The 14489-nt window shown below is 50.0% G+C and overlaps 1 protein-coding gene across 1 annotated transcript in view; it reads left to right on the top strand.

The window, feature by feature from the left end:
• The window catches only part of slc67a1 (solute carrier family 67 member 1), a 123442-nt gene that overhangs the window by 81847 nt on the left and 27106 nt on the right, over nt 1-14489 (top strand). The window lies entirely within an intron of this gene.

Here is a 14489-nt window from a genome sequence, read left to right as displayed (position 1 = left end):
TAGGAACTGGGTTAAACTGCCCCAAGCTCATTTCGCATAGGACTGTTTCAGCCAGTAGAGAGAAAGGAGTCTTTTATTTCATCAACTGGGGCTGAATTCAGAACTAGGTCGAAGAACTGGAGGGGCTAGTGCACATCGGGGTGTTGTCAGTCGGATGAACTGTTTTATAATACCACCCACATTGGAATTGACCCTGTGCTGATTTCCTCTCTGGGGAGAACACGTCTAGCTGTATTGTCCTATGGTTCTATATCTGGTGTTGACTATAATTTGAATTCCATTTATATAAGTGATGGGCCTTCAATAACCACAAAACTATAAGTTATAGACTTAAACAAGTTGGCTTTTAATCACTAAGATCAGAGCTAACATCTCAACACGCCGACTGGTTCACAGGAATGAGTCATACAGATCCTGGAATCTTTATGTAAGAGAAGTCAGGGGCGGAGCCAAGAGCCAAGACCTGAAACCTCCCAGGTTAGTCGGGAAAGAGGAAGTGAAACTATACACAGTGGGGGAGGGTAATATACATGAGTGCAAAACGAATACAGGATCAAGACAAACAGATTTCATTACAATAAGTGTCTATACAGAATTATCTGTGTTATGCAAGGTATTACTTATAATTTGATGGGCCAACATTCATCCGCAGTATTTTGCTATTACATTCTTTGTTTAGCTGTGTGTGTGGCGGTGGTTATTAAATGGAGTTTGGCTCATTCTTTCCTCCTCTTTCATTCTCTCCTCTCTCTGTGGAACCTTGCTGTGTGCAAATTGGCTGCCGCGTTTCCTCTATTACAACAGTAACTACACTTCAGAAGTACTTCATAGGATGTCCCAAAGTGAATTACAGCCAGAGGTCATGAAAGGCGCTATATAAATGCAAGTCTTTTTTCTCACCTCTCTCTTTTTCTCTCTCTCTCTCTCTCTCTCTTGGACCTGCACATACCTGAAGCATTGCAAATAACTTGGACCACAGAAACATACATTCCTGAGAAGTCAACATTCTAAAACGGATCAATGTCTCTGAGTGCTGCCAAGGAATTTCAGTAATCTAATTGTCGTTCGGTGTATGGGGACATTTCACCCATGAGTAAATAGACAGGTGTGTGTCTGATGCTACCATTACCCTATTCCCTCTCCAAAGCTAACAGTCACCCCAAATACTATCCACCCTGACCTGACAACAACAACTTGCATTTATATAGCGCCTTTCAATATGGTTAAATATCCCAAGGTGCTTCACAGGAGTGGTATCAAATACCGAACCACATAAGGAGATATTAGTACCGGTGACCAAAAGCTTGGTCAAAATGGTAGGTTTTAAGGAGCATCTTAAAGGAGGAGCGAGGTGGTGAGATTTGGGAGGGGTGTGGGAATTGAAGATCTTGGGGCCTAGGCAGCTATCCTTCCCCCGTGTTATTAGGATATAGTCAGTTTTCAAGATAGCAACTTGCTGTCTCACTCTTGCACTGCTCCCAGTGCGTACTCACTGAATCTACTACTATCTCACTGACAGTCATCATTCCTACTCTGAGGAACATAGGAACAGGAGTAGGCCATTCAGCCCCTCGAGTCTGTTCTGCCATTCAATTAGATCATGGCTGATCTGTATCTTAATTCTATCTAACCACCTTGGTTCCATAATTGCCTAACAAAAATCTATCAATCTCAGTTTTGACATTTTGAACAGCATTTTGGGAGAGAGAGTTGCAGATTTCCACTACCCTTTGTGTGACATCAGCCCTGAAAGGCCTAGCTCTATTTTTAAAATTATGCGCCCTTGTTCTGGACTCCCCCATCTGAGGAAATAGTTTCTACCCTATCAAATCCTTTAATCATCATCTATGCAACCTGTCCTCAATCTAACCCTTTTAGCCTCGATATCATTATTGAATCTGCGCTGCACCCTGTCCATGGCCAGTATATCCTTCTTGAGGCGCGGTGCCCAGAACTGAATGCAGTGTCCAGATGGGGTCTAACCAGAACTCTGTACAGCTGTAACATAACTTCCACCCCTTTGTATTCCAGCCCTTTTGCTCAACTCCCAGCCCAACTCAGCATTCCGTCCTATTAATAGTTTCTCAGTAGGAGCAAATAAATGGCATTGGAACTGCTCCTCCATCCCCAAGCATTGTGAACTGCATTACTCTTCTTCCTCTAATGCTTTAGGCACTCAAACCTACTGATTTCCTTGGTGTGTTAATTGACATTTAGTCTGAGTGTTCAGGGGTAGCAGGAAACAAGCCACTCTGTCTCGTGAATTTTCCACATTGAGCTCTCTCGCTGCTGGTCCCAGTTGGAAGTCACCCAAAAAAATTCTGGGTCTCTGACAGTGGCAACCTCTAACTCTTGTACTGCCACAGTCACTGCTTCCTGCATCCACCGCCTTTCCTGCTGCCTCCGGTTCTCAGCTTCATTACTGTTGATCCCTGCTGCCCAAGCTCCTCTGCTGCCCTGGCCTGCCTGGAGCACTGCGGATGATCCAACGTCCATGTTGATTGACCTCTTGCAGACCCCGGACTTTCTGATCTCCATACTGACTTCAGACTTGCTGATCTTGTAGTCAATCATGATTCCCTTGTAACCAATTTTTTTTCCTGTTAACGGTATCCTTGATTTGGTGGGGGGAGGGGGGCGGTGGTAGGTAAAAATGCAAGAGTATAGAACCGCTGGCTCCTGAAATGTTGATAAGTGAAGATGTCGACATAGTTGAAAAATTGAATAAGATCTTTAGTTCTTATATTTATAAAGGATCAGCACAGTACAAGGGGAGGTTGTGGGTTTTAAAAGCACTGCACAGAACTGCAGTGGAGGCCCTAAAGCTTTACAGCGCTGGAGGAGGGTTTGACAAGAATGGTGGGGGGATCCTGATAGCACTGGCAAGGGGGTCCTTAGGTTTGGGACCAAGAGGAGTCCTCTGGTTTGGCAGCACAAAACTGGGTTGGGTTGGGTTGAAGATAGGGTAATGCATTAGCATTTCAAAGAAGGATTGATTGCCTAGGCATCAGTGTACTTTGATGGAATCAGTTTCTGAGTACAGGGAGTGGCACTAACAAAAAAGGCTGGCAGCCATATATATCTGAAAGTTTGATGTTTTGTCCTCTGCCCTGCTGCAGACAAAGGAACTCTTTTCCTGCTCCATATAGTTGAAACTATTTTTTAAATCGCATTTACTCTGTATATCTAAAATCATATAAAAATATAATAGAGAAATGTTCCATATTAGACACAGGACAAAGACTTTATTTTTGTCACGGGAGGCACAGTGCCTCGTCAGCACTTTCCGTTTAAATGAACAGCAGCTCATGAACAGCATTAGGGACTTTGTGAATAACCTAAAGTGTGAGGCCAATGATTAAAACCTATGTGCATGTACCACAGGAAAAGACCAACTGGTCAATTTAGCCTTCCCCATGCAATTGTGGTGTCTTGTGCATCACAATTCATACACTCCCGACCCCACCCGGAAGCCAGGTAATCTCCTGGGAAAGGTGAAAAACCAGATAAAAACCCAGGCCAATTAGGGGGGGGAAATTCTGGACAATTCCTCTCTGACCAGCCCCCATCTCTTCCCTCCTCGTCCCCCCCCCCCCCCCCCGCCCCATTTAGGTGATCAAAACTAGTCCAGGAGACCACTCTGGCCCTGGTTAATGTTATACGGTACATACCTCTTGTAAGAGGTGATCTCCGCCCCAGCCAGAATGTGCAAGCCTTTTGTACAGCACAAATGAATGCAAAAGAGATTTCATGCTTATTAGCTAAATTGTTACAACCCTCAGAACAACATTCTTAACTTCGAACATTCCAATTTTCATATTTGTGAACATGAATGGACCACCTCTTCCTTGAGAGAGCCACAGAAATACAGCAGATCCTGGCTTTAAAATCACAGGACAGAAAATGACACAAAGTCAAATTGATGAGTGCAGCAGTCTTCTGATGAAGATGGTAATCTCCATCTCTCTCACAAACATTGACCTCACTCAGAGGTCCTTTTCCAGTGAAAGTCTACATCGACTGTTATCCAATCATAAGACTTCCATTATGGAAAGTGCTGGGAGCGGTTAATGACTTTAAGATTAATGATTGCAGAATGTTTCCATCTTTATGTAAAGATATTCCTATTCAGGGATGTGGCAAACTTTGCCCTGGGCATTTGCACTTAAGCCCAACTTACATTAATCATCAGCTTCAGTCAAATCAGATGAGCTGCTCCACTGTCAGTGGTGCCAAAAAGATATGAGAGTGCTGTGAGAAATGAATAAGGCGTCCCAGTGATTATGATTAAAGAGGCAACGCCCGCACCTAAGGTTCTTACTGTCACTTCACTTCACAGGGGCAGTCTTGCAGGATTAGAGATACTCCCAATGAATCAGGGCTGCAACTCCTTTGTACAGAAAATGTCAGTGCTGTTGGAGGCAACTGTTAACCACTCACTTAATAATAATCAGAAATGAATTGGTGTTAAGGATTCATGGCCTAGAAATTGGATATGGCCACAAAACGGGCAGTGTTCAGGCCCAACGATGTTAAGCTGCACCAGATCAAAATGGCCTTGGTAGCACACACAATTTGTGCTCAGTCCTCATTAACATGAGCCTTGAGCTCAGCGCTAAAACCACTGCTCATTAGCTTACTGCTCAACAGGTGGGCCAATATCGGGTCCAGTCTAATTCCCAGTCATGTTTGGCATAGGCTTTATTCAGTACTTAAAGGGGAGGTACATTGTTGCTACAGCACCTCATTGTCAAGCCACTTACAACTTTAGCTGGAAGAAGACGGCAGTGGAAACATATGGCGGAGCCTCAGTATGGGGAGACAGCCCGCAGATTCTCCTACGTGGTTCTTGAGGCACTGGTTGTGGCCGTGGAGAGGAGGCGGCTGTCCTCTTCCCACACACTGGCAGGAAGCCCTCACCACACACCTCTCGAAGGCTCTGGCAGGGGATAGCCGCCGATGTGATGGCCAGCACTGTGGTGCCAAAGTCGGCCATCCAGTGCCAAAAAAAGTTTAATAACCTCATACGGCAGGTCAAGATGAGTGAATGCTTCAGCAAATGCCATATTCCCCCAGCACTCACCTACCAACAATTTCTACTAATCACCACCACACCTCACAATCAGAGCTTCACTTCACCCTCACAACTTTACCACTGCTGCAACACTCACACCCACATCTCACACCATGCACACACTGACAGCTATTCAACCATGGCAGGCTCATCACCCAAACACATTGCACCACACTCACTCACACACTTCGCTTTCTCTTGCAGGCCAAGGTCGCTCATAATCGGAGGGAGCAGCGGCAGACAGGCGGGGTGAGGGGGGACAAGCTGCCATCCAGGACCTCAGCCAGCTGGAGGAGAGAGTGCTGGAGATCATTGGGTGGCAGATAATGGAGGCCGTGGCAACCGGCAGGGTTGAAGCCCTTGGGGACAACAACGGTATGCTCATTCCTAATCCTTTTCATATCCCACGTCCCCCTCATCCTGCAATCACTTCTCACTTTCAAGCTGCTGATGCTGTATGCATGGTAATCTTGCTTCCCCCCCGCTCCCCTCACCATAACCCAACCCTTGTGCCTTTCTGCTTTCAGCTAATCAAGGCCAAGCACCCCAGCAGCCTGTCCCCGAGGTAATGCAGGAGAGTGAGAGGGGAGAAGAAGAAGAAGACACAGCGCCACTGCATCTGACACTCACAGACACCAGCTCAGAAACTGCGCATACTTTAGAGACTAGTGTAGAAGTGGGATCTGCACAAGGTGAGGCACCAGGCACGAGTGGGCTGCTGCAAGGCCAGGGGTAAAGGGTAGCTAAGATGGGAAGTTCGCACGTAGGTTCTGCTGCGCAGGACTCGGATGAGGGCCTCGATGGGGCAGGCTTCAGAAGAAGGATGACGAGCATGCCCACCGAATTGATAATTGGCAATCGCAAACCTGCCAGAGAACATCTTGGCAATGTCAAGGAGCATGGAGGAGACCACCTCCAACATTGCACGGGACTATGCACAGAGCTTGGAGCCCAGGATTTCCAGGCTGGAAATGATGGAAGACTTCCAAAGAGACCATGTCGACCCAGACATGATGATGTGTGAGATGGGCGATGTCGCGGCTGCAGTTGTAGCACAGGCGGAAGCGACCCAACGTCTTAGTGCTGCAGCGGAAGCGCAGACCGCTCTCATGCCGCTGCCTATCAGCCAGCCAGCCCAGACTGCTGCCTCCCGAGGTGCTGCAGTCTACATCTGGACCTTCTAGGGCCAGAGCTGCTCGAGGTCATCCTGCAAGGCCATCTGAAGTCTCCGCCATGGAAACTCAGCAGCCTTCCACCAGCTGTGCTGCAGCCACTGGGGGAGCACGAGATCAGGAAAGGGCACCCAAACGACAGACACTAAGGGATTGCACAAGGGTGATTAGTTCATATCGTAAGTATAAATGTGAGTAAATTGATTTTGGATAAATGTATTAATTTTGTTTGGAATCTGTTGTGGTGCCTCTCATTTCAGCTTTGTGCCCAGGAGGATGCTGTGATATTCCATGACACAGGGATGGTATGATGGGGATGTGGTGAGCATCAGGGATCTGGGATTTCATTCATTAGAATCGGAGTCTGATGAGGCGTTCTTGGACAGCCCATCCGGAAGGGGGATTAGCTGCCTGCCTCCTTGCTCCCTCCTCGTCCTTGTCCTCTTCCTCTTCCACTTGCTCATCTTCCTCCTCCTCTTCCTCATCCTCCTCCTGCTGAGGTGGTCCCTTAATCCCTGGTGGCAAGGGCTCCGCCCTCATGATGGCAAAGTTGTGGAGTGTGCAGCAGATCACCATGAAATGGGACACCCGCTCAGCCGAGTAGTGGAGGGCTCCCCCCCCCCCCCCCCCCCACCGAGCAGTCAAGGCAGCAGAACCGTTGCTTCAGTAGCCAGATGGTCTGCTCGATGATGTTCCTGATGGCAGCATGGCTCTCATTATATGAGTGCTGGGCACGAGTGGTGGGGTTGTGGAGGGGAATCATCAGCCGGGGCAGAACGGATAGCCCTTGTCTCCGAGCAGTCACCCTCGAGTTTCATGTGGAGGCTGGCAGATTGCTGGTACACCGGACTGACGCAGGATGAAGGCATCATATTTGCTGCCAGGATAGCGGGCATTGACCATCAGGAAGCGCTGGGCGTGGTCGCACACTAACTGCACATTAAGTGAGTGGTAGCCTTTGCGGTTACAGGAGATCTCAGGATTGTTATATGGCGCCCGCAAAGCCACGTGGGTGCAGTCGATGGCGCCCTACACCATGGGGAAGCCCGCTATCCTGGAAAAGCCACATGCACGGTCGTCCTGCTTCTCTCTGCTCAGAGAGAAGACAACGCAGTCCCTTCTGGTGTGGAGAACCTCAGTGACCTAGATGTAATGATTGATGGCGAACTGTGAGATGTTAACTATGTCTCCTGCTGCAGACTGGAAGGATCCGCTGGCAAAGAAATTGAGGGCCACGGTGACCTTGAGTGCCACTGGGCGAGTCGTGGTCGCCCTGCTCTCAGGCTGCAGGTCTGGTTGCAGGAGGTGGCAGAATTCTGTGACCACCTCTTTGGTGAAGCGGAGCCTCCTAATACACCGCTCCTGGCTTAAGTGGATATAAGAAAATTGCTCTCGGAACACCCTAGGTGGATAAGGCCTTCTGTTGAGAGCCCTCCTGGCCCTCATCATCATCGCTGCCTCTGCTTCCTCTCCCTAAGATACTCGAGCGCGAGGGGGACGGCCAGTAGTACCCCATGACCATGAGCATGTGTTGTGAGCAGAAACCTTTAAATAAGACTGAAGGTATTCCCCACTTGCATCAACATTCCCTATTACTGTAGAACCTTGAAAGAAGTTAATAAAGCTGCTGGAGTTAGAAAGTTGCACAGAGCCAGTCAAACTGCAGAAACATGTCAGGTGCAAGTTGTTGCTGATGATCCCTTTAAATACCACTGCTCGAGCCTCCTTCCTGCTTGGCAACGCTTGCTCAGAGCAGCAAAGTCAAAACTCGCAGAGCGGGCATTAAGTGAGCGTTTCACACTCACTGACGTAACGATCTGCATAATCTACATATCCCTAGTGAGCGCGGACATCGGCAGTGCTGCCGGCCATCTGAAAATGGTGGCCACCATGGGACCCACCGGCAGCGGGTGGAAAAGCGGCGGCTGCCATTTTTTGTCCGAATCTGGCTGTAACAGGTGGTGCTAAAACCCTGAATTTCTAGGCTTGTATGTGTTGTCTGGTTCTACTGTTTGCCTGTGATCTAAGGGTAATTTGGGCGTGTTTCTCCACTATTTTTGAGTTGCTCCAGGAGAAATCTTTCCTTGTGAAGCACCTAGGGACATTTTACTAAATTAAAGGCGTGTTTCTCCACTATTTTTGAGTTGCTCCAGGAGAAATCTTTCCTTGTGAAGCACCTAGGGACATTTTACTAAATTAAAGGCGTGTTTCTCCACTATTTTTGAATTGCTCGAGGAGAAATCTTTCCTTGTGAAGCACCTAGGGACATTTTACTAAATTAAAGACACGATATAAATATACGTTGTCATTGTTGTTTTTGTACGCTGCAGTGACACTCTTGGTTCTTATAAAGTGGGTATCAGTGAGACACTAGATAGTGACCTGTGCAGGATATTACTGATGCGCTATCAATTACTCATAAAGGACGGAGAGTTAGGAGAGTAACTAAAGGCTTTTATTAGCAAAGAACAGAGCATGCCTCTCGTGGTTGACTGGATTCCAAGAAGGCAGGGGGCTGCAGGGCAATCACCTTTGTACCTGGGCCTGTGGGTGGAGCCAGGGGCGGAGCCAGCAGAGACATGCTGAGGCATGCATAGGTACAACAGTGTGCAACAACAACAACAACAGTGAACAACAATAACAGTGGTTTACCACATTCACCCCTTGTTTAAAATTGAGTCCGGCGGGGTGAAGTGTACTAAAGGTTCGTGTAAGTAAGTCAATCAGGTGGCCTTGTATGCCGTCCTGATCGTCGTGGTGGCGGCGGTGATGGTGCAGCATCCAACGTTGGATCTGGCGTCTCATTGAGTGGTTGGGTGGTCAATGACGGGTCCTGGGGCTGCGGCATGCCGTCTAGCGGGGTTGGGTTGTGGGTAGTGGTGGATGGCAATGGTAGTGTTTCAGGGGCACCCAAAGGTGCGAGATCTCGTGTGGGGGCTGTGTCCTCCCGCCCGTCCGGGTACGCTACGTAAGCGTACTGGGGGTAGGCGTGGGTAGTGGTGGGTGGCGAGGGAGGTGTTTCGGGAGCACCCGAAGGTGCGAGGTCTTGTATGGAGACTGTGTCCTCCCGCCCGTCCGGGTACACCACGTAAGCATACTGAGGGTTGGCATGGAGGAGGCTCACCCTCTCGACCAGGGGGTCCGTCTTATGGGACCTCACGTGCTTCCGCAGTAGGACGGGTCCTGGAGAAGTCAGCCATGTCGGTAACGAGATCCCCGATGTGGACTTCCTGGGGAAGGAGAACGTTCTCTCGTGAGGGGTAGCATTGGTGGCTGTACAGAGCAGTGACCGAATGGAATGGAGCGCCGCAGGGAGGACTTCCTGCCAGCGAGAGGTCGGAAGGCCCTTAGATTTCAAGTTTAAAAGGACTGCCTTCCAGACCGTCGCATTCTCCCTTTCCACCTGGCCATTCCCCCGGGGGTTGTAGCTGGTGGTCCTGCTTGTAGCGATACCTCTCGAGAGCAGGTACTGCCGGAGTTCGTCGCTCATAAAGGATGAGCCCCTGTCGCTATGAATATAGCTAGGGAAACCGAACAAGGCAAAGAGGTCATTCAGACATTTAGTGACCGTGGTACTGGTCATGTCTGAGCAAGGGATGGCAAACGGGAAACGGGAGTACTCATCAATTATGTTGAGGAAGTACACATTGCGGTCGGAGGAGGGGAGGGGCCCTTTAAAATCGACGCTCAGCCGTTCAAAGGGGCGCGTGGCTTTGATCAGACTTGCTCTGTCTGGCCTATAAAAATGCGGTTTGCACTCGGCACAGATTTGGCAGTTCCTGGTCATGGTCCTGACCTCCTCGATGGAGTAGGGCAGGTTACGGGATTTGATGAAGTGAAAAAACCTGGTGACCCCTGGTTGGAAGAGGTCATTGTGGAGGGTCTTCAGTCTATCGACCTGCGCGTTGGCGCATGTACCACGTGATAGGGCATCTGGGGGCTCATTGAGTTTCCCGGGCCGGTACAAGATATCGTAATTGTAGGTGGAGAGTTCGATTCTCCACCTCAAGATCTTGTCGTTCTTGATTTTGCCCCTCTGCTTATTATTAAACATAAAAGCTACTGAACGCTGGTCAGTGAGCAGGGTAAATCGTTTTCCGGCCAGGTAATGCCTCCAATGTCGCACAGCTTCCACAATGGCCTGGGCCTCCTTTTCAACGGAGGAGTGTCGAATCTCGGGGCCCTGGAGGGTCCTTGAGAAAAAGGCCACGGGTCTCCCCGCCTGGTTAAGGGTTGCAGCTAGGGCAAAGTCGGATGCATCGCTCTCCACTTGGAAAGGGATGGACTCATCCACTGCGTGCATTGTGGCCTTCGCAATATCTCCTTTTATGAGAGTGAAGGCTGCACAGGCCTCTGCTGTCAGGGGGAAGGAGGTGGACTTGATGAGGGGTCTGGCTTTGTCCGCATAGTTGGGCACCCACTGAGCATAGTACGAGAAAAACCCTAGGCATCTCTTCAGTGCTTTTTGGCAGTGGGGGAGGGGGAGCTCCATAAGGGGGCGCATCCTGTCGGGGTCGGGGCCGATGACTCCATTCTCCACTACACAGCCAAGAATGGCAAGGCGCTTGGTACGAAACATACATTTGTCCTTGTTGTATGTTAGGTTCAGCCGCTGGGCCGTACGGAGGAATTTCTCTAGATTAACATCATGGTCCTGCTGGTCGCGGCCGCAGATGGTGACGTTGTCTAGATAGGGGAAAGTGGCCTGGAGCGCGTTCTGGTCAACCATCCGGTCCACCTCCCGTTGGAAGACTGAAACCCCGTTGGTGACGCCGAAGGGAACTCTGAGGAAGTGGTAGAGACGACCGTCAGCTTCAAAAGCTGTGTACTGGCGGTCCTCAGCCCTGATGGGGAGCTGGTGGTACGCCGACTTCAGATCAATCGTCGAGAACACCCGGTATTGTGCTATCTGATTGACCATGTCAGATATGCGGGGGAGTGGGTATGCATCTAGCTGGGTGTAGCGATTGATCGTCTGGCTGTAGTCAATAACTAGGCGCTGTTTTTCGCCAGTCTTCACTACCAGCACTTGTGCTCGCCATGGGCTGGTGCTACTTTCAATAATCCCTTCCTTCAGGAGTCTTGCTACCTCGGATTTAATGAAGCTCCTATCCCCGGCACTGTAACGCCTGCTTTTGGTAGCGATGGGCTTACAGTCGCGGGTGAGGTTAGCGAACAAGGAGGGGGGGGGGACTTTAAGGGTGGAGAGGCTGCAAATGGTGCGCGGCGGGCGATTTAAAAGCTGCTGGCTGCAGACTGTGAGTGGGGGGAGGGGTCCGTCGTACGCTAATGTGACACTCTTAAGGTTGCACTGAAAATCCAACCCCAGTAGAACGGCAGCGCAAAGATGGGGCAGGACCAGGAGTTTAAAATTTTTGTATTCTGTGCCCCTTACTGAAAGGGTCACTACACAGTAGCCACCGACGTCCGCTGACTGGGCTTTGGAAGCCAAAGAGATCCGATGTCGCGTCGGCAGGACCGGGAGAGAGTAACTGCGCACCGTGTCGGGGTGGATAAAGCTCTCCGTGCTCCCGCTGTCAAAAAGGCAGGTAGTGGCGCGGCCGTTTACCGTAATGTCCATCATGGACCTGGACAGTTGATGAGGGAGAGATTGGTCCAGCGTCACGGAGGCCAGCGTATGGTCGAGCGAGTCGATGTGGTCGTCAGATGAGGCGGTGGTTGAGTCCGGGTCCCCCGTGGTTGAAGTTGGAGACGTCCGAGATGGCGGACAAAATGGCGGCGCCCATGGTCCCGATCCCCACGCGGCTGGGGGAGCCCAAGATGGCGGACAAGATGGCTGCCCCCACGGTTCGCACGCGGCGCTGCTGGCGTTAGCGGTTTTACCTTTGCAGGCGCTGACATAGTGTCCTTTCTTCCCGCAGCCGGAGCAGGTAGCGTTTCTCGCCGGGCAGCGTGCTCTGGGGTGTTTTGCCTGGCCACAAAAATAACATTTCTGTGCCTTGGACATCGCAGCAGCAGTTGAAGGTGGCGGTCCCATGACCCAAGGTTGTGGCGTCCACGTTGCGGAGCGGTTAGGGGAGAAGGCGTCCATATTTCTGTGGGCCGCGTCGAGCGAGAGCGCGAGGGACACTGCCTTTCTCAGGTCCATTTCTCCCTTTTCCAACAGTCTCTGCCGGGAGTAGTCGGACCTTAGACCCGCAACGAAAGCATCTCGGATCAGTCCCTCCGTGTGTGCTGCGGCTGATACTTCTTTGCAATCGCAGTCTCGGCCGAGTATCCGTAGTGCCCGTAGGAAGGCCTCCACCGATTCCCCAGGCTGCTGTCTGCGGGATCTTAAGAGGTGCCTGGCATAGACCGTATTTACCGGGCGTGCGTATTGCCCTTTTAGCAGATCGATAGCCGCCGCGTAGGTCGTCGCGTCCTGGATTATTGTATAAACTTGGTGGCTCACCTTTGAGGCCAGGATTTCCAACTTGTTTTCGTCCAGGGTCACAGTTGAGGCTTGCAGGTAGGCCTCGAAGCAACGCAGCCAATGCGCGAATTTGGTAGCCGAACCCGCTTCTTGGGGGTCTAGGTCCAGGCATGTTGGTCTGAGGGCTCGCAGCAGCTCCTGCTGCTCAGCGTTTGGTGCAGCAGCCTGCTGTTCAGCGTTTGGTGCAGCAGCCTGCTGCTCAGTGTTTGGTGCAGCAGCCTGCTACTCAGCGTTTGTTGTCGACATTTTGTTTTTGCTAATAAAATTGATGCGCTATCAATTACTCGTAAAAGACGGAGAGTTAGGAGAGTAACTAAAGGCTTTTATTAGCAAAGAACAGAGCATGCCTCTCGTGGTTGACTGGGTTCCAAGAAGGCAGGGGGCTGCAGGGCAATCACCTTTGTACCTGGGCCTGTGGGTGGAGCCAGGGGCGGAGCCAGCAGAGACATGCTGAGGCATGCATAGGTACAACAGTGTGCAACAACAACAGTGAACAACAATAACAGTGGTTTACCACAATTACTCTAGACCTTAGATAGGCACTTCCAACGAACTCCTGGCTGGCCTCTCACATTCTATCCTTCCGTAAACTTGAAGTCCCGTTTGCCCATCACCCCTGTGCTTGCTGACCCACATTGGCTTCCGGTTAAGCAATGCCTCGATTTTAAAATTCTCATCCTTGTTTTCAATTCCCTCCACCGCCTCGCCTTTCCCTACCTCTGTAATCTCCTCCAGCGATATCTACACTCCAATTCTGGTCTCGAGCATCCCCGATTTCAATCGCTCCACCATTGGTGACTGTGCCTTCAGCTGCTAAGGCCCTAAGCCTTGAAATTCCCTCCCTAAACCTCTTCACCTCTCTAGCTCTCTTTCCTCCTTTTAAGATGCTCCTTAAAACCTACCTCTTTGATCAAGCTTTTGGTCATCTGCCCTAATACCTCCTTATGTGACTTGCTGTCAAATTTTGTTTGATAACGCTCCTGTGAAGCGCCTTGGGATGTTTTACTACATTAATGACGCTATATAAATACAAGTTGGCACACCTAGGTTAGGGAGGTATAAAAGTTACCCAATGTTCCTCCTCCTGTTGGCTATCCAGGGACCCCTGCTGGAAAGTGCACATGCCAGGACATTGGATGAGGACAGGATTGGGATTAGCTGTGCTAGCCCCAGAGTTGAATAGCTTATTGTCAATTTCTGCCAGGTTCACACATGAGGAATGACTTCTGGGTGAGCTGCTGGTGGAATCATGCCTCAGTAAGAGTCAATGCCTTCAGGGGAGTAGGAGGAAAAAATGTGAAAAATTCACCAGCTACACTTTCATTCTCATGCAACATTTTCCTTTCTCAGCGATTGTCGCACAGATAAGATGATGCCTGTCATTGCTTAAATTACCTGCAAACCTGACTCATCCTTATCTAACGCTTGACCTTTTTATTCTTGCATATTTTCTGCATGACACATTCTTGATTTCTGGTTCATAGAGCTCTGAAATCTATTACAGTATGGGGTTGCATCTGTAGGTTAGCACAGATAGCACTATGCATCATTGTCCAACAGTATACTTGCAAAGTGCCACCTTTTATTGCCACAAAATACTAGAAATACACAACTGGGGGAAAATTTGATATCGACCATTTTGGAGCACTAACATTGCCCGGGTACAAACTTTAGCATCCGGCGCTAATTAGCGCCGGCGCTAGCGAAATTCAGTTTTGGCGCCCCTAGAGGGAAGTGGAGCACTAAATCAAGCCCTACACGCTTCACTTGGGGCACTAATGTCAGGGAGCGGGGCGCTACCGCAGAGCGC

The sequence above is a fragment of the Somniosus microcephalus genome, chromosome 15, assembly GCF_052327205.1.
Source record: "Somniosus microcephalus isolate GS21.2 chromosome 15, FLI_Smic_1.0, whole genome shotgun sequence".
Lineage (NCBI taxonomy): Eukaryota > Metazoa > Chordata > Chondrichthyes > Squaliformes > Somniosidae > Somniosus > Somniosus microcephalus.
The sequence above is the reverse complement of the archived record's forward strand: the minus strand, read 5'-3'. Positions and strand labels throughout refer to the sequence as shown.